Here is a 22,036-nt window from a genome sequence, read left to right as displayed (position 1 = left end):
ACTCGAGACGAGGCAAGATGCGCCTTGCTGCGTATGCAACCAACATTACGAATGAGTTGAATGTGTAATCTAAAATGCTTCAGTTTGCTCCAATTCTTTCGACAGGTAGGTGTACATCGTTATCAGATCCCACATTCAATAACATATGACCACTGCTTGTGTTTACCGATATTTTGGTGACGAAGGAAATAACTCCTTACAATGTTATAGAGTATTCGCGTCATAATTAGGTATTTAGGTATATGACTGTGCAATGTGAAATAGTATCTAGTTATACGCGACAACTTGAAGACGATGTCCGAAACGCAACGTAAGTCGTGGATGTCGGTTATTTTGAAGAGATGTCGCATAGCACAGCCCGCTGTGTTGCTTATTCAAAAGACGTAAAATACGTCGGCAGAAATACTTCTGGGATGATCCGACACTTAAAAACACATAATATAAATGAAGAGGGATTTTCACAGAACATCTCCGGCCCGGTCTGAATCACAAGAGGCTACCCTGCCGACAACGATTGTGAGGCATCCAGGTAGGTTTACAGCCTAATAACAGTTATTAACAAATTATACGTGTAATTCAGCTAAAAAGTCCACCTGACATAACTCGTGAACAGTTTAAGATACTGGCATTCTGTCTTCACTTTCGTTAATGGTATTAAGGAGCTCATAGTTCAAAATGCGGTGCTTTCCTGTCCGACTCGTTGGATGAATGGTTAGCGTACTGGCCTTCGGTTCAGAGGGTCCCGGGTTCGATTCCCGGCCGGGTCGGGGATTTTAACCTTCAATGGTTAATTCCAATGGCCCAGGGGCTGGGTGTTTCTGCTGTCCCCAACATCCCTGCAACTCACACACCACACATAACACTATCCTCCACCACAATAACACGCAGTTACCTACACATGGCAGATGCCGCCCACCCTCATGGGAGGGTCTGCCTTACAAGGGCTGCCCTCGGCTAGAAATAGCCACATGAAATTATTATAGTGCTTTCCTAGGCTTTTGACAAAACTTTTCGTCACACATTTCCATATGAGAACAGCTGATGCTAACTATTAAGCTTACACTCGTAGTTACTGGGACGGCGCACAGCTCGCAGGACACGAGAATCGGTTTCGAGAGCGTTGCCCATCAACCCTGCTGAAAGAATTGGACCAAAGGCGGGCAGTTTAGATTACATGTTCCAGTCGTGTGTAATGGTGGTTGCATATGTAGCAAAGCACATCTTCCCCGTCTCAGGTTCGAATAATGCACGCCCCTAGTAACCAAGGTGGTGTACATCCTATCTGCAGTTATTCACAAATTATGAACGGTTATTCAGCTAAGATGTTCACCATAAATAAGGCGTGAACAGTTTAAGATAATGACATTACGTTTTCACTTTCGTCACTGGTATTAACGGGTTCATTGTTGAACATGCAGTACATTTCCAGGGTTTTTACAAAATGTATTGGCTCACAGGTTTTATATGAGAATGTTATTTCACGCAATAACTGCCAATGGTATACTATCAAGTTTACACTCGTAGTTACAGGTACGTCGCACAGCTTGCACTACAGTAGGATCGGTCTCGAGATTCTCGCGAGAGTCTCGAAATCTGCGACGTCAGTCTCGAGCAGGACCTCTCAAACGCCAAAATCTCACGCGTGCAAATCGAGGCGCAAGAGCTCCGTGCACTGTGCATCGGTCCCGCTCGGTTCAGCTCGGACCAACGCTTCGTCTCTAGGCTACTCGGTTGAGCTCGGCTAAGCTCGGCTCTACTCGGCTCAAGTCAGCTCCGATTTAGAGCGCTACGAAGCAAGTGTGGTAGAGGGAGACAGGCGTGAGGAAAGAGAGAGTAAGCGCGATTGCTCCAAATCGAGGAGTGGGGGGGTCTGCAACTCTGGTCAACCAAGGAAAGTCGTCTTTTGCACCGTGCACAGCGCATGCACCAAGCGCATGCACCCTGAGAGGCCCTGGTCTCGAGAGCCTCAAGCGAGAGCGTTGCCCATCACTAGTGCTGCGAGCTGTACGACGTCCCAGTAACTACGAGTGTGAGCTTGATAGTTATCATCAGGCCTAGGAAAGCACTGCATGTTGAACTATGAGCTCTTTAATACCATTAACGAAAGTGAAGACAGAATGAAAGTATCTTAAACAGTTCACGAGTTATGTCAGGTGGACTTCTTAGCTGAATAACCCGTATAGTTTGTTAATAACTGTTATTTGGCTGTAAACCTACCTGGATGCCTCACAATCGTTGTCGGCAGGGTAGCCTCTTGTGATTCAGACCGGGCCGGAGATGTTCTGTGAAAATTCCTCTTCATTTATATTATGTGTTTTTAAGTGTCGGATCATCCCAGAAGTATTTCTGCCGACGTTTTTTACGTCTTTTGAATAAGCAACACAGTGGGCTGTGCTATGCGACATCTCTTCAAAGTAACCGACATCCACGACTTACGTTGCGTTTCGGACATCGTCTTCAAGTTGTCGCGTTTAACTAGATACAATTTTACATTGCACAGTCATATATCTAAGTACCTAATTATGACGCGAATACTCTATAACATTGTAGGGAGTTATTTCCTTCGTCACCAAAATATCGGTAAACACAAGCAGTGGTCATATGTTATTGAATGTGGGATCTGATAACGATGTACACTGACTGACAGAGCAAATACAACACCAAGAAGGAGTGGTCAGAACTTTATGCCAATTGCAGGGTAGACTGACGTCACTGAGGTATGCTCATGATGTGAAATGCGCCGCTGTGCTGCGCACGTAGCGAACGATAACTGGGACACGGCGTTGGCGAATGGCCCACTTCGTACCGTGATTTCTCAGCTGACAGTCATTGTAGAACGTGTTGTCGTGTGCCACAGGACACGTGTATAGCTAAGAATGCCAGGCCGCCGTCAACGGAGGCATTTCCAGCAGACAGACTACTTTACGAGGGGTATGGTGATCGGGCTGAGAAGGGCAGGTTGGTCGCTTCGTCAAATCGCCGCCGATACCCATAGGGATGTGTCCACGGTGCAGCGCCTGTGGCGAAGATGGTTGGCGCAGGGACATGTGGCACGTGCGAGGGGTCCAGGCGCAGCCCGAGTGACGTCAGCACGCGAGGATCGGCGCATCCGCCGCCAAGCGCTGGCAGCCCCGCACGCCACGTCAACCGCCATTCTTCAGCATGTGCAAGACACCCTGGCTGTTCCAATATCGACCAGAACAATTTCCCGTCGATTGGTTGAAGGAGGCCTGCACTCCCGGCGTTCGCTCAGAAGACTACCATTGACTCCACAGCATAGACGTGCACGCCTGGCATGGTGCCGGGCTAGAGCGACTTGGATGAGGGAATGGCGGAACGTCGTGTTCTCCGATGAGTCACGCTTCTGTTCTATCAGTGATAGTCACCGCAGACGAGTGTGGCGTCGGCGTGGAGAAAGGTCAAATCCGGCAGTAACTGTGGAGCGCCCTACCGCTAGACAACGCGGCATCATGGTTTGGGGCGCTATTGCGTATGATTCCACGTCACCTCTAGTGCGTATTCAAGGCACGTTAAATGCCCACCGCTACGTGCAGCATGTGCTGCGGCCGGTGGCACTCCCGTACCTTCAGGGGCTGCCCAATGCTCTGTTTCAGAAGGATAATGCCCGCCCACACACTGCTCGCATCTCCCAACAGGCTCTACGAGGTGTACAGATGCTTCCGTGGCCAGCGTACTCTCCGGATCTCTCACCAATCGAACACGTGTGGGATCTCATTGGACGCCGTTTGCAAACTCTGCCCCAGCCTCGTACGGACGACCAACTGTGGCAAATGGTTGACAGAGAATGGAGAACCATCCCTCAGGACACCATCCGCACTCTTATTGACTCTGTACCTCGACGTGTTTCTGCGTGCATCGCCGCTCGCGGTGGTCCTACATCCTACTGAGTCGATGCCGTGCGCATTGTGTAACCTGCATATCGGTTTGAAATAAACATCAATTATTCATCCGTGCGGTCTCTGTTTTTTCCTCAACTTTCATCCCTTTCGAACCACTCCTCCTTGGTGTTGCATTGTCACTGTCAGTCAGTGTACATCTACCTGTCGAAAGAACTGGAGCAAACTGAAGCACTTTAGATTACACATTCCTCTCATGCGTAATGTTGGTTGCATACGCAACAAGGCGCATCTTGCCTCGTCTCGAGTTCGAGTAATGCACGCTTCTAGTATCCAGGTTCGTGTACCTACAGTACCCGTCAGGTTCTGCATTTAAACCACTCATTCGTGTACCTACCAGTGCATATAATGGCAGAATGCGCTTTATGATTATGGTATGCTGCGTCAAAATAGACCTCGGTAGAATATATATTTTTTAGAATTTTTTACTGATATATTTTCTTGTTTTCTAATTACCTCTTTGTTTGCCTTGTATTTTATGTTTTAAGGACGACACAAACACCCAGTCCCCGGGTCAATGGAAATAACCAATTAAGGTTAAAATCCCCGACCCGGCCAGGAATCGAACCGGCGCCCCTTGAATCAAAGGCCAGCACACTAATCATTTAGCCATGGAGCCGGACGTTTCGCATACTCGGCACAAACAATATTCAGCTCCAACTACCTGTAGGCCTACGACACGCTGCTTGCCGCACAATGCGGGGACAACGCTCTCGAGGTCTCTCGAAATTTCTCGCGAGAAATAGTATCTGCGCTAGTCTCGAGAAATCCCGAGAAATCTGGAGACCTCGTCTCAGACTGCCCATCACCAGGGGAGACTACACCAGCGCCACACGTAGTCAAGCAACGGAACTAGTGCAGTTGTGCGGAACTTTTGAACTTCTGAGAGAGGTAATTAATAATACTTGCCTTGAAACAACCTAAAATCATACTTCAGACAGTCCTTCGCGTTATCATAACGCATACAATGAATGTCTTGCATGCAAGGAAAATATGTCCCTGACATTAAGCCATATGCATATTATTTGTGACATTGTCTCTCTCTTGAACTAGACGTTACTTTGACTACTTTCTTAGGGAGATGATCTATTTAGCACGTATATATAGTGTTGGTGCCTATTGGATGGACCAACATACTACGGGCTACTTTTCTAGAAGATTCGAGAACGTTCCAGAGGAAGCTAGACACAAGATCTTTCCAACGACATGAGTCTTCCACCATCACCTCGATCACGTTCACCTTTCTCGCCGCAACGTATGGACGAGGAATCGGCCAAGCAGGCAAAGAAATTCACACTGGAGGCTGAACAGGACAGGAAAAAGCGGTGTGCTGCCGACACTGGCTCTCCGGGATCGGTTCTTACATCACCCGGTTCGATCCTCCGTCAGCAGTCTGCAGGTACCTCTGCCCAGAATGCTCTGGGCTTTTCCACCATCTACAACCTGAAAGAGGCCAACATTGTGGCCCCTTTCCACATGGCGCCTCGTTCAGCTTCTTCGAGTAATGCACGCTTCTAGTATCCAGGTTCGTGTACCTACAGTACCCGTCAGGTACTTTCTTAGGGAGATGATCTATTTAGCACGTATATATAGTGTCGGTGCCTATTGGATGGACCAACATACTACGGGCTACTTTTCTACGGCCAACGCCATCGAGTGGAAGTTTCACGTTCGGCGCCGCCCCTGAAGACCAGGTGCGGGCTGTGCCAGCGTTTCCATCACTCTCCAGGTGCCCCGTGTGTTCACCCTCAGGTATGTGGCATCTGCCTTACATGCCAGCTAATGTCCGCAGCTATGCTGCCGCTGCTCAAAATCCAGCTTTACCATCTTCCATCCGCCAGAGGAGTGTCGTTCAACCTACCTCACTTCCCCCTGCACCGTTCTATGTTACCAAACTCCTTCATATTGACCAGGACAGGGCAAATTCCCGTTCTCTCTACCAGATTATCACTCGCTTTTTCCCAGTTATTCTGATTTCACCATCGAAATTCAACGCACACGAGATGGCTACTCTAACATCAAAACCAGCCAACCATTTTATTCCATTCTCACCACCAATATCGGCCTGGCTCATTTTCATTCCAAAGCCCAAGCTGTGAACATCACTCAACAGGCCCAGCTTGACGTCCGGCTCCCCAGTGCCGCCTAGCACCGATACAGTCTGTGGTAGCCTACAGAGTTGAGAGGGACTGGACCAATGACGAAATAGCCGCCCAGCTCCAGATCCAGGTTCATCAGATCTTCAAGGTGGTCCGGATCCGTAACGCCCAGGGTCCCACCACCCTCATCCGCATCTTGTCGAGGGACGTCACCACTTTGGATCGCCTACTACGTGACGGAGGGGCCATCTACGGCCAACGCCATCGAGTGGAAGTTTCACGTTCGGCGCCGCCCCTGAAGACCAGGTGCGGGCGGGGCCAGCGTTTCCATCACTCTCCAGGTGCCCCGTGTGTTCACCCTCAGGTATGTGGCATCTGTAGCCAAGAACATTCAACATCTACTTGTCTAATAAGACTCAGCCAAAGTGTGTTAATTGTGACCAGGCCCATCCTTCTCTTTCTTTTAAATGTCTTGCCCGCCCCGCTCCAGAACCTTCCAAACCTGAACTCGTGGTTCCTGTTATTTCCCAAGATCTTCCCACCCGTGCCACTTCATCCTGCATCCCTACCCCTTGTTCTGAGAACATCATACGTTTTCTGACTATGGTGCTCCAGAACGTTCTCCCCTTTCACCGCCCCCATATCCTCTCCCAGGTCCAGCTGGCGGCGCGACTGGTGTTCAACACGTACAGGGACGTGGCTTATTCGGAGAATCGAATGCATTTTGTGTTCTTTCCCCTGAATGCAGTCCCTATTTATAGTTAATGTTACAGGTATATTATGTTAATATTCAATCTCTGAATACCGGTCGTGTGCTCCTGGACTTTTCCCTTAACCTGTATGCTCCGGACATTTTTATCTCGAACGAAACGTTTCTCACTGCTAACCAACAACATTCTTTTCCTTCTTATACCCTCTATCGAGCTGATCGTCTTGATGCGGCTCGACAGCACTTCTATAATTTTAATAATAACTTCTCCGAATATTTAATTCTTGACACATTCCTTCCAAATCACTCCTCTCTTACATTTGTTACTCTATTTGCCTCTTCTCATTCCTTCTCCTACTGACTTTCTTCAATATTTAGATGCCAACTTTACTAACTATATTTTTGTCGCTGACATTAATATTCATTCCTATAAAGTTTCCGATTGTACTACTTTTACTACGTTACTTTCACATATCCGGGGCATACAAATTCCCTTCCCCTTCCCCACCCGCCCTTATTGTTTCCCCTTCTTCCTCCAGCCTTAAAATCGATCCACTCCTTTTCATCGATTCCGACCATGCTCCAGCTCTCCTTACTTTTCCCGCATTTCCACACCTCACTCCCTCCCACACAACGTTTCTCTCAAACTAACTGGTCTAATTACCGTGCTACCATCACTACTGTCTTGCTTGCCTCCCTTCCCCCTACCTCCCTTCCTAACCTGACATCCCTCTATCTCTCGTCGAACTCGCTATCACCACATCTGATCACCTTCGCATTCCCCGTCACTCTTACCATCCCTCCAAGCCCCCTATCCCACCTAAAGCCTTATCTCTCCTTCAGCTGGCCTCCGATTATTTTAAATTCTATAATCGAACCCGTGACCCTGCGACCCTTCCTGAACACACCGCCGACTTAATGAGACATGTTCGTTCTTATATTAAAGCAATGAAGAAACGTCACTGGTCGACAGCTTGCTCCGATCTTAACGACATGCACGAACCACGTCAATTCTGGACCACTTTTCGACGACTACTCTAAACTTTTTTCTCCCTCTCTCCTATCCCGTCATTCTCATCCTGACGAACCTCTCATTTTACAACACAGTAATCCTACTCAACCTCACTTACAACCCTCCTTCCTTCATTTCCGTGATGTCGATTTCACTCATCCACTTAACGCCCACATCACTCCCTCCGAAATTCTTTCTTTTCTCCGTCACAAATGCAATACCGCTCTTGGCCATGACCGCATTACTTAACGTCATATCCGCGAAGCGCCCTTGACGTTGATCCATATTCTCTGTACTATCTATCAGTGGCGGCGCGTGGATAAAGCATCTGGGGGTTCACTGCTGTCGAAAATAACGTGTTGAGATTTATTGTTACTTGTTTACATAGATGTAAAATAGTGACATTGCTTGATTAGAAACGCGACTTTCCTTTGAAGTGACACTGCTACAGCTCGAAGAAGTTACCAAAACAATGAAGATGCAAGAGAGAACATGATGTGCAATTACTTAAAGCTGATCCAATCATGGTTCATGGTTCATGTCTGTGGGTTACTGTAGTCACGTCCTAGTTCGTGAACTATGGGCAACGGCTGAGTGGCCTAGTAAGTGGTCCTGAGAGTCGGGATACCAGTTGCTATGGAATGGGAGTGGGCATCTCGGACATATTCTGAGTCCTGGTCCTCCTTGTGCTCAGGCGGCTAGGACTATACAATCCACCGTGGTCCATAACCCGTTAGAGGAGAGATCCTCACTTGGACTATGTGCAAGTAGGGTAGCACCTGCTTCATGAATTTACCGAGCTCAGAACATTTTAAGCAAGCCTCGGACCTATGGGAGTAACGGAGTCCCACTCCCATTTGACAGGCGAGGGACGCCTTGGAAACAACTTGGCGAACGAAATGGAATTCGATGGGGAGCTATCAATATTAATGGGGCTTATGGAAGAAAGAAAGCAGAACTGGCTGAATCAGAAAAGAGGATGCATCTGGATGTGCTAGGAGTAAGTGATATTCGAGTAAGGGGAGATAACGAGGAAGAGATAGGCGATTATAAAGTGTACTTGACGGGTGTTAGAAAGGGAAGGGCAGAGTCTGGGGTAGGGCTCTTTATCAGGAATACCATTGCACGCAACATAATTTCTGTTAGGCATGTTAATGAGCGAATGATGTGGGTAGATTTGTCAGTTGGAGGAATTAGGACTAGAAATGTGTCCGTGTATTCATCATGTGAGGGTTCAGATGAGGATGAAGTTGACAAGTTTTATGAAGCATTGAGTGACATCGTGGTCAGGGTCAACAGCAAGGATAGAATAGTGCTAATGGGCGATTTCAATGCGAGAGTTGGGAATAGAACTGAAGGATACGAAAGGGTGATTGGTAAATGTGGGAAAGATATGGAAGCTAATGGGAATGGGAAGCGTTTGCTGGACTTCTGTGCAAGTATGGGTTTAGCTGTTACGAATACATTCTTCAAACATAAGGCTATTCACCGCTATACATGGGAGGCTAGGGGTACCAGATCCATAATAGGCTATATCTTAACAAACTTCGAATTCCGGAAATCTGTTAGGAATGTACGAGTTTTCCGGGGATTTTTCGATGATACAGACCACTATTTGATCTGTAGTGAACTAAGTATCTCTAGGCCTAGGGTAGAGAAAGTGAAATCTGTCTGCAAACGAATAAGGGTAGAAAATCTCCAGAACGAGGAAATTAGACAGAAGTACATGGATATGATTAGTGAGAAGTTTCGAACAGTAGACAGTAAGCAGGTTCAGGATATAGAAAGTGAATGGGTGGCATACAGGGATGCTGTAGTAGAAACAGCAATGTAATGCCTAGGAACAACTGTGTGTAAAGATGTGAAAAGGCGAACATCTTGGTGGAATGATGAAGTGAGAGCAGCTTGTAAACCTAAAAAGAAGGCTTATCAGAAATGGCTCCAAAGAAGGGCCGAGGCAGACAAGGATTTGTATGTAGATGAAACAGAGCAAAACAAATAGTTGTTGAATCCAAAAAGAAGTCATGGGAAGATTTTGGTAACAACCTGGAAAGGCTAGGTCAAGCAGCAGTGAAACCTTTCTGGACAGTAATAAAGAATCTTAGGAAGGGTGGGAAAAAGGAAATGAACAGTGTTTTGAGTAATTCAGGTGAACTCATAATAGATCCTAGGGAATCACTGGAGAGGTGGATGGAATATTTTGAACATCTTCTCAATGTAAAAGGAAATCATCCTGGTGGTGTTGCGAACAGCCAAGCTCATGGGGAGGAGGAAAATGATGTTGGTAAAATTATGCGTGAGGAAGTGGAAAGGATGGTAAATAAGCTCCATTGTCATAAGGCAGCAGGAACAGATGAAATTAGACCTGAAATGGTTAAATATAGTGGGAAGGCAGGGATGAAGTGGCTTCTTAGAGTCGTAAGATTAGCATAGAGTGTTGGTAAGGTACCTTCAGATTGGACAAAAGCAGTAATTGCACCTGTCTATAAGCAAGGGAACAGGAAGGATTGCAACAACTATCGAGGTATCTCATTGATTAGTAGTCCGACTCGATTGCTGAACGGTCAGCGTACTGGCCTTCGGTTCAGAGGGTCCCGGGTTCGATTCCCGGCCGGGTCGGGGATTTTAACCTTAATTGGTTAATTCCAATGGCACGGGGGCTGGGTGTATGTGTTGTCTTCATCATCATTTCATCCTCATCACGACGCGCAGGTCGCCTACCGGAGTCAACTCGAAAGACCTGCACCTGGCGAGCCGAACATGTCTTCGGACACTCCCGGCACTAAAAGCCATACGCCATTTCCATTTCATTGATTAGTATACCAGGCAATGTATTCACTGGCATCTTGGAAGGGAGGGTGCGATCAGTCTTAGAGAGGAAGTTGGATGAAAATCAGTGTGGTTTCAGACCACAGAGAGGCTGTCAGGATCAGATTTTCAGTATATGCCAGGTAATTGAAAAATGCTACGGCAGGAATAGGCAGTTGTGTTTATGTTTCGTAGATCTAGAGAAAGCATATGACAGGGTACCGAGGGAAAAGATGATCGCCATACTGGGGGACTATGGTATTAAAGGTAGATTATTAAAAGCAATCAAAGGCATTTATGTTGACAATTGGACTTCAGTGAGAATTGATGGTAGAATGAGTTCTTGGTTCAGGGTACTTACAGGAGTTAGACAAGGCTGTAATCTTTCACCTTTGCTGTTCGTAGTTTACGTGGATCATCTGCTGAAAGGTATAAAATGGCAGGAAGGGATTCAGGTAGGTGGAAATGTAGTAAGCAGTCTGGCCTATGCTGACGACTTGGTCTTAATGGCAGATTGTGCCGAAAGCCTGCAGTCTAATATCTTGGAACTTGAAAATAGGTGCCATGAGTATGGTATGAAAATTATCCTCTCGAAGACTAAATTGATGTCAGTAGGTAAGAAATTCTGCAGAATTGAATGTCAGATTTGTGAAACAAAGCTAGAACAGGTCGATAATTTCAAGTATTTAGGTTGTGTGTTCTCCCAAGATGGTAATATAGTAAGTGAGATTGAATCAAGGTGTCGCAAAGCTAATGCAGTGAGCTCGCAGTTGCGATCAACAGTATTCTGTAAGAAGGAAGTCAGCTCCCAGACGAAACTATCTTTACATCGGTCTGTTTTCAGACCAACTTTGCTTTACGGGAGCGAAAGCTGGGTGGACTCAGAATATCTTATTCATAAGTTAGAAGTAACAGACATGAAAGTAGCAAGAATGATTGCTGGTACAAGCAGGTGGGAACAATGGCAGGAGGGTACTCGGAATGAGGAGATAAAGGCTAATTTAGGAATGAACTCGATGGATGAAGCTGTACGCATAAACCGACTTCGGTGGTGGGGTCATGTGAGGCGAATGGAGGAGGATAGGTTACCTAGGAGAATAATGGACTCTGTTATAGAGGGTAAGAGAAGTAGAGGTAGACCAAGACAACAATGGTTAGACTCAGTTTCTAACAATTTCAAGATAAGAGGTATAGAACTAAATGAGGCCACAACACTAGTTGCAAATCGAGGATTGTGGCGACGTTTAGTAAATTCAAGGCTTGCAGACTGAACGCTGAAAGGCATAACAGTCTATAATGAGAATGTATGTAATGTATGATCCAATTTCCTCTGATTTTGGAGACGTTGCTTGAGTACAAATGACTTCTTCAAGAATGCGTTAGGCAGACTACTGTTGTTTACATATTGACCTATTTTGCTGCTTACTTTTCATAAAACACGTATCACTAATGAAAAGCTCCAGGGGCTCACAACTTGGGAACGTAGGTTGGCGACCACGGGACCCTTGGCTGAGTCCTGGCATTGCTTCAACTTACTTGCACCAGGCTCCTCACTTTCATCTATCCTATCCGGCCTACCTTGATCAACTCTTGTTCTTTTCTGACCCCGACAGTATTAGAGCGCTCGAGGCCCAGGGAGTGTTTCATTTTCACGCCCTTCGTGGCCTTTGTCTTTCTTTGGCCGACACTTTCATTTTAGAAGTGTAGGATCCTTTCCATTTTTCTCTGCGATTAGTGTTATACAGAGGATGGTTGCCTAGTTGTACTTCCTCTTAAAACAATAATCACCATCACCACTTACTAATGAAACGTTTCATTAATTACATAAACTTAGGCTACGTATGCCTGTTGATGCTATACTAAATGTAGTTACCAAAATATTTTGGCTCATTGCGGTTAATTACATCAGAATTGCAAAATCGTGAAATTAAAACCCCTCCAAAACCTACCACATACGGCAAACTTTAACCGCGCGCTCTGACAGTGCTTCGGCTAATTTCAGAACTGCTCGATGTAACTCGTGTCTATCGCTGGCCCAGTCACCAGCGATTCCTGGGCTATGTTTTCCCTGCTCCTCACTGCCCCTCGCCATGTGCACCCTCTTTACGTCTCACGGCCCCGCTCCATCAGTCCTGAAATTGAACCTGTTCGCTGGTTCTGAAGAGCAACAGTGTGTTGATGTCAAGAGTACCGCTACGCTCGTGGATATACCGGGCTTATTAAAGGAATAGGCTGTAATAAACCATTTTACATAGACTTATCTATTTCTAGGGAGTTCACTGAACCACTGAACATATAGAACGCACCGCCACTGCTATCTATAACACTATGTTGTACAATGGCATGCACCCCAAACACTGGGGTCATGCCATTATTCTCCTTTTCCTTAAACCCAATAAACTTCCTTCTGATATTCACTCTTACAGGCCCATATCTCTTCTATCTGTTCTGTCCAGGATCTTTGAAGGAATACTTTGTAAAAGACACTCCTGTTATTTACAGTCCTTGAATCTCCTGCCCTCTTCCCAAGCCGTTTTTTCGACCCCACTTTTCCACTCAAGATCATCTTTTCCATATCACCGCCTCTCTCACTACCTATTTAAAATCCCACCGTCCCACCGCTTTAATCTGCTTAGATGTAGATAAAGCGTTTGATTCAGTTTGGCATCCTGGTCTTTTTTATAAATGAAGTCACTTACCTCTCCCCACCACAGTTCTTCGCCTCCTGTTCAACTACATCAAACCCGGAAAGCCACGATCTTAATCCATGGTACCCCCTCCTACACTTTTCCTATTACTTCCGGCTTAGCTCAAGGCTCCCCACTGTCCCCTCTACTGTATATTCTATACACCTATGATATCCACCACTCGGACTCTCCTCTTCGCCTTTATCAATACGCAGATGACCTTGCCCTGCTCGCCCTCGGTCGTACCCACACCTCTAATCAAAACAAAGTCCAACATTATCTCACCTCTCTTGAATCCTGGTTCAATTCATGACACTTTCTGTCAGCCCCTCCAAAACTCTATTCATCGTCTTCCGTAAAAATCCTGGATTAGCCCCCCACGTAACAAAATGCGACTAACTATGTATAACATACCGTACCTTTCATTGAAACTAACATACTAACTTACCTCGGGATCCAATTTCAGAATAACTTACGTTGGAATCACCACCTAACAGCCATCCATAAGAAAACCTATCGCCGTTTCCGAGTCCTCCGCTCCTTAACCAGTTCCACGTGGGGTTTATCCCTTCCCCAAATCCTCAACATCTATAAATCTTTTATTCGTCCTCTTGCCACATATGCTTCTTTAACATGGATAGACGCCCATCCCACTGAATAGACTTGAATGACATGCCGTCCGTATTGCCTACCATCTCCCTTACGATACCCCTTCTATCCATTTCCAACCTTATTACTCTTTTCCTACGATTCTGACCCACCTTCATTCCCTCCATCTTAATTACCTCACTCGAGCTACTTCCAATCATAATGTGATAGTTCAAGAAGCCCTCAACTTATCTCCTTTAGCTACTGCTCTTCTTAATAATTCTCGTACCCCTGCACTCTCCTACCTCTTTCCCCCTGCCATTACCTAGCTTCCATCCATTTCTATTCTACCGCACCCACTTACGTTATAATAATAATAATAATCTCTGTTTGGCTGTTTGACAAGTACTTAGCGCTGCTCTTGGTTGCGGTAGTCCCCTTCCCCTCCACTCACCGGCATTAGGCGCCACAAGCGCTTTCTTTGTGCTAGTGAACATCAAGCCTGTGCAGTGTTTTCGCTAAGTGCTTTATTCATTCTCATGCGTGTGTGTGTTTCTTTTTCTTTCATTGTGTTTCCAGTTCATCATTTCCCCTTTTTATATTTTGTGCTACACCCCTTTCTTACTACAGTCATTTTGTTCTACTGTCACAAGTGTGTGTTTCTGTTCTCACAATTTTCGCCTTCTGGCTTTTAAACACTGCATTTGTGTTTCCTGTTCTATTTCTCTACCGTATTTTATTACCTGTATATTGTTTTCCCTTACTTGTTCTCTTGTTATTACTATTCTTATTATTCTTACTTTTATTCATATTATTCTACTTATCGATCTTTTGTTAATTTACTTTATGTGCCTATAATTCGGAACTTGTATTCTTTCTCACCACTCACGGTGCTTTTTAGTTATCTACATGTGCTGTCATCTTGGAGCACTTTGTTGTCATTTTACTTTTATTTGGACTTGCTCAGTGCCAAGGTGGCATAAGGACATCTATTTTAGCAATTTTTCTTATCAGTGTGTATTTTTTAGTCTTATCTGCAAGATGAACTTTCCCTATGCTCATGCACTGATTATATAATGAGTTCTTACCAAAGAAGACTATTTCCTATTGTATGTTCTCGTGTTTTGTGATTGCCACTTCTTTCGCCCAACATGTTTCTGTACATTTCATGTATCCTGTTTTTCTGTCAATAAACGGGGGTTTGTTGGGGGGAAACTATGGCAGGGTGTGGTGCGGGCTTTCCTTGGGGGCCACTTGTGTTCGCGGTTTCTACCTGCACCAGGATCATCTCCTCTCCCCTTCCTTGAACGTATGTGCGACGCATATTTATCTCTCACTCATTTCATCTCGTACAATTTTTTTGTTTCACTAGGCCAAAGAGCCGCTAGCACGGTTGAGGCGTGACCACCGATAGAGAAGGCCTCCGCATTTCCTGGCGAGCTATGAGTGACGTCATCATAAGTGGTGAGGCGCTGCTATCACCACCGTGCGCGAGGAATCTTGGGTTTTCTGTATGTACGGAATGAAATGGTGGTGAGAAAGTCGTGTTGAGTTACATTGCATTTACATGAGTGATATTTGCGTTTTTTGTCAATTCTGTAAACGAGTTGCGTAATATAAATCAACTCAAGCATGCTACACTGCTGCTCGGTGTCCAGATGTGATGGAAATTACAGAAATGAGCAGAAAGTAACGGTCTACAACTTCCCAAAGGAACCAGAGTTACTACAGAAGTGGATAGGTGCAATTAAACGAGATTTTCCGCCAGCTTCATACAGCAAGGTAAGTTTAAAGAAACATTGTACAAATTGGACCAACTTGTCGAGTAATATTTCTATGCTTTAGAAATGTACGATGGAAATCATCACGTTCTCTGCCCTCTAACCTTAAAACAACTACCGGTAGAGAACATCTTAGTTTAACATTCTGAGTTCTTACCTAAATCTTTATTCGCCAGATTCCTGAAAAAATGTTTACGTACAGTACCGGTACCGGTACTTCTAAAGCTATTATAAAATCATATTATTTTGTTGGCCTATCCCTCATATCTGTAGATTTACTGTAATCGTAACCAGGCCTGTTATTACTTTGGCACTTCTCTAGTTAGAAAAGTGATCATTATAAGATTAATTAAATTTACCCAAATGTGTTAGCCTTGTTTTTGGTTACATAAGGTAAGCATGGCCATAGGGCTAGCAACAAGTGTACCATTATGAAACAAACCTTATAAACTTACGGTATTGCTAATTTGGATTCTGATAGGTTATGGTAGGCCTATTTTACATTATGACCTATTAGAGTGTGATTATCATTGACCCTTCGAAGGATGTAATACCGGCAGTTCATGTAGTTAATTAGGCCACTGTGGGATGTACAAAATTTGGTGATTTCATAACAAAATAATATCTACCTGTACCACTACAAGCATTTCATTTACTGTGCTTTATTGAACTTCAAGTGACAATATGGATTTTTTTCTGATGTCACATGAGCTTATTTTGATGGAAGAGAACTCAATTTACTCTTATTTCTTGTTCTGAAAGACCTTTCACTGTCCCTATTTTGCAGTAATTGTTCATCAGGATATTAACTTAATACAAATCCATATAATTTTTCCAATACCCCCTTACATATAGCCTAGGCCTATGATGTGCACAAAATTGATACCGGTACATAACAAACTCATCAATGGACCATCGTTTAAATAAAAACTTGGCCTTCAGTATGGCTTTATATATATTGGAAACTCAACTAAGCCTTTCTTGACCAATGTTGAATATTGTTAAATGTAATGTTAATACACTCTAAGTAATTTACAGAAAGAAAAGAATATATGGTAACAAAAACAGCAGTGGAGTCATGAGTCCTGTTGGGCAGTCAATGCTCTTCATAACCCAGTATTGACTAAAACTTAGAAGCGCATGTTGAGATGTGATTTACATTAGTTATTCAAATAAGGAAACAAATATTAATTGTGGTGACTATAAATTAACTATAAAATAATGAATTACCAAATATTTATAACTGAAAAATACAAGAAGTTGAAATACCTGTTGAAATATGTGCCCTGTTGTGCTAAATTTTGTCTACTTCATGTCACAGGGCATATTTATACCTGAGAAGTATAAAAAGTTGAAATACATGTCAAAATATGTGCCCTGTCAAACTAACTTTTGTCTACTTCATGTCACAGGGCATATTTATAGCTGAGAAGTATAAAAAGTTGAAATACCTGTTAAAATATGTGCCCTGTCATGCTAACTTTTGTCTACTTCATGTCGCAGGGCATATTTATAGCTGAGAAGTATAAAAAGTTGAAATACCTGTCAAAATATGTGCCCTGACATGCTAAGTTTTGTCTACTTCATGTCACAGGGCATATTTACAGCACAAAAGTTAAAAAAGTTGAAATACCTGTTAAAATATGTGCCCTGACATGCTAACTTTTGTCTACTTCATGTCACAGGGCATATTTATACCTGAGAAGTATAAAAAGTTGAAATACCTGTCAAAATATGTGCCCTGTCATGCTAACTTTTGTCTACTTCATGTTGCAGGGCATATTTATAGCTGAGAAGTATAAAAAGTTGAAATACCTGTCAAAATATGTGCCCTGACATGCTAAGTTTTGTCTACTTCATGTCACAGGGCATATTTACAGCACAAAAGTTAAAAAAGTTGAAATACCTGTTAAAATATGTGCCCTGACATGCTAACTTTTGTCTACTTCATGTCACAGGGCATATTTATAGCTGAGAAGTATAGAAAGTTGAAATGCCTGTTAAAATATGTGCCCTGTCATGCTAACTTTTGTCTACTTCATGTCACAGGGCATATTTATAGCTGAGAAGTATAAAAAGTTGAAATACCTGTCAAAATATGTGCCCTGTCATGCTAACTTTTGTCTACTTCATGTTGCAGGGCATATTTATAGCTGAGAAGTATAAAAAGTTGAAATACCTGTCAAAATATGTGCCCTGTCATGCTAAATTTTGTCTACTTCATGTTGCAGGGCATATTTATAGCTGAGAAGTATAAAAAGTTGAAATACCTGTCAAAATATGTGCCTTGGCATGCTAAGTTTTGTCTACTTCATGTTGCAGGGCGTATTTATAGCTGAGAAGTATAAAAAGTTGAAATACTGGTAGCTGTTCTCTAACATATTATGAGACTAACACAAAATCAAAACTATACCTGAGCAAATGTCTGTTCCAGTATTATTGTATATTTGTATTACAGCAAAAATATTAGGCTATTGATGGAGAAATAAAAAAAATACTTGCACTCAGCAGCTTACATTTCTGTATCAAATACTCTGGTAAAATTATCAGCTGTTTCTTCATCGTCACGGTCTTCTAAATCCATTACATTACCTTCACCTACTCTGATAGCTTCAGTTAATCCTCTTGTCTTGGGCCTAAACATTTTCAATATTGCACACAAATTACAACTAGCACAACGTGCATAATTATGACTGTCCTTCAATAACACTAATACATGGAATTTGACACTAGTGTCACTAGCTGCCCACCAGGACTTGTCCCACTTATAATTCATAATATCATAAATATTCACCATTTCTAAGTCCTGTCCAGTAATAGAAATATATTCCAAAATATAATTTCATATGATTCTTTATACTCCCACGGAAGCTAATAAAAAATTTAGAATTGGTTACACTTTATCCATAGTCAGCTATATACCACAGCTTAGTTAAGTCCTGATGGTCAAGAAAGAGTTACATACATATTATATTTGTATCTATTCGTATTGGAAAAGAAGTATGTAGATTATCTCTATTTTATTTTTTACCACTTTCAGGTCTCTGAGCTTCATTTTACATCCCATGACATTATCAGGAAACAGGTGTGTATGACGAAGAAACAGGCGCTTGGAAGTCTTAGATTGAATTCTTTATGATCATTATGTAATATTTATTTTGAGAAAATAACAATTTGATGGACATAATTGTATAATTTCCCTGTAATAAAGTGACAGTATTTATTATAAACTGTTATTCAGTGTATTTACTTATGACCATCTACATGACCCATCTTCCCAAATTCAGTAATCCTTGAAGAAGCGAGTCTTGCAGGAATTTGATGAAGTACCCTGTTTACAATCCTGTACTTAGGATAATCGGTTTATACGAGTATTAAATACACAACATATTCTATAGCTATCATAATGGTACAGAATGTCTCTTTGTTGACATTCTTCTGCAATAAAACTATGTACAGTATGTAAATTCCTCGCAGGGTGAATATTCCCATAGGTACAGTACTGTATGTATCCAAATTTTTGGGACGTACAATGTACCTTCTACTTAAGTGATCTGTAGTGGTAAGTAAACCATAAATTACTCGTATGTGAACTGAATACTGTTTGATTAATCAACAAACTCTCATATTCAATACTTTCTTCAGTTATGGCAGATTAACAATATCTAACCACTATTATGAATGTATTAGAGAGTCAAGAGAACATGTTTTATTTTCAGTTATCAGTTATTTATTTATTTATTTATTTATTTATTTATTTATTTATTTATTTATTTATTTATTTATTTATTGTGTACATACTGCTTACGTTTAGCCTACATTATTTTGCGTAAGAAATCTTGATTTGAATATATACTTGAAATCATGTTTTATTTATGTTCTTTGCAGACGAGATTTCGAAAATACTTTGTTAGGTTTATTTAGCTGCTACATTCTAAATTAATACATAACATAATTAAGAACGTGTGCAAGGGCAACGCTTGTTATTAATAGCTATATAGCAACTTCATGTTGCCTAACGGGAGAATGGTCTCCGGTCTCCGTGTAACCACCTGTGATGACGTCACGCTTGTATGCGGAGGCCTTCTCTATCGGTGGTCATGGTTGAGGGCCTTTCGACTCAAGGTTATGTGCAAGTTGGCCCCGTATTTCAGTTGTAGACGACATGGCGAATAGAAGACCCAAAGGGGAGTGTGCGATTGCGCTTGTTGAAGTCAGATTCACGGCCAGGAGGCACTACATTGTTTCTCCCAAGAGCAGGTACATTGTGGACTGAACGCTTTAGATATTTTTTTTGCTATTTACTTTACGTCGCACCGACACAGATAGGTCTTATGGCGACGATGGGAGAGGAAAGGCCTAGGGATGGGAAGGAAGCTGCCATGGCCCCAGCATTTGCCTGGTGTGAAAATGGGAAACCATGGAAAACCATCTTCAGGGCTGCAGACAGTGGGGTTCGAACCCACTATCTCCCGATTACTGGATACTGGCCGCACTTAAGCGACTATGCAGATCATTTTTGGGGAGTGCCAGGGAATTCTGTTGCCATTATTCAACTCGCCAAGCTGAATGGGTTCTCTTCATCAGTTCGGTGAAGGGCCTTATCTTGTTCCGCAGTGGGACAATGCAAGCATGTAAACCTCCCCATGATTTCTAATGCACCGAGCTCGATAGCTGCAGTCGAAAGGGCGCTCTGAAGGAGACCGTGACTGAGGAGCACGATGTTGACCGTGAAACCTCTTCTCTAAGGGGACATGCATCTCGACTGACTGGCAGGAGCCTATAAGGAGTGCAACGTGAGCCTGGTACCCGATATGACCCATATTATGTGAACAGGTGTTAAAGGCTGGGACGTTTTAGCGTGTTGTGCTGATGCTGGATCTCTCGCGATGGCACACTGAAGAGAATCCATGGCCTGTTAACCACCAAGAAAGAGATATTGTGGAGAATGCATCGCTTCCTTTCACACTGAGCAATTGGCTATGCGGTTTGGGTCACGTACCTGTCAGCTTGCATTCGGGAGATAGTAGGTTCGAACCCCATTGTCGGCACCGCTGAAGATGGTTTTCTGTTCTTTCCCATTTTTACACCAGGCAAATATACCTTAATTAAGGCCACGGTCACTTCCTTCCCACTCCAAGCCCTTTCCTACCGCACTGTCGCCATAAGACCTGTCCGTGTCAGTGCGACGTAAAGCAAATTTAAACAATAAAAAAAGGCTTCCTTTCACCCCAGAACGTTATTTCCAAGAAGTCGTTTTCCAGCAAGATAACCGTACATCGCCCCAAGCCAAAGTTGTTTGGGTATGGTTTTGGAGGAGGTCCTAAATCAGTTTTAGATTGCCCTCTGAAGTCGTCGCCGGAACTGAACATCACAGAGAATGTATGGGCGATGATAAAACAAGCGAGACTCGAGGTCTATACAGACGACTCACTGAAAAACGCAGACCAGTACTGTAGGATGAAGTTTTCATGACCTAAGATCTTGCCAATAGCAAAGACTATTTCTGCAACTTAGTGGACTCCATGCTGCAGAGAATGCTAAGAACTCTGGAATCACAGGTCATGTGAACCAATTATTAGGTCCACATGTCTGTTTGTTATGCTTTAAGTTTATTCCCTCCACATTTTGTGTAAAGAAAACAGGTTTATCTTCTAAATAATAGTGTTCTTTTGTGTAACTTTCCTATGTGCCATAGGAGCCTAAAACTAGGGCACAAATACTTCACTACCTCTTATGTAACCAAGCAATTGGCCGTGCGGTTAGGGTCATGCGCCTGCGAGATTGCCTTCGGGAGATAGTGGGTTCGAGCCCCACTGTCGGTAGCCTTTGTTACGGGGTTACCCGTGGACCAGCAGAGGTGAAAGAAGGTGCCGGGATGAATGGGTCTAACTAGAAAGTCACAGTGAATTTAAAATTTTAGCAAAAGGTTATATTTTCCGAAAAACAACAAAACTTTAACAACTTTTCACTTAGTGAAATAACAATGACATAGCAAATTACAAACAAGATTTAGAAAGATCCAAGATTTCCGAACTTATACATTCTTGGGCTACAAGCCCCTAGTTTTACAATTTTTGGGTACCCAGCTCGATTTTACAAAGAATATACATTTACCCAAAGAGCAGAAATCCCCTAATACTTGGAGCACTTGCTCCCAAAATTGCAATGTCAGGCCTCCCAGAGGCAATTTTACAACACTTGAAAAAGAGCTCACGCGCTCTCAGTTCACAAGCCTATTCTAGGCAACACAATATGAAAATCTAATAATCACTGGCCTTACAAGGCACTATTTACAAATAGCCATCTTATTGCACAGAGGTATCTAGTACCCAACCTACGGGGCCTTAGTGAAAAAGAATAGGTTCAATAAACGGCCCGAGTACAACTGGAATGGAGTCAAAGATTGAGTTCCCCCCCAAAATTTACAGACCT

The sequence above is a fragment of the Anabrus simplex genome, chromosome 2 (assembly GCF_040414725.1).
Source record: "Anabrus simplex isolate iqAnaSimp1 chromosome 2, ASM4041472v1, whole genome shotgun sequence".
NCBI lineage: Eukaryota > Metazoa > Arthropoda > Insecta > Orthoptera > Tettigoniidae > Anabrus > Anabrus simplex.
Note: the sequence above shows the minus strand (reverse complement) of the source record.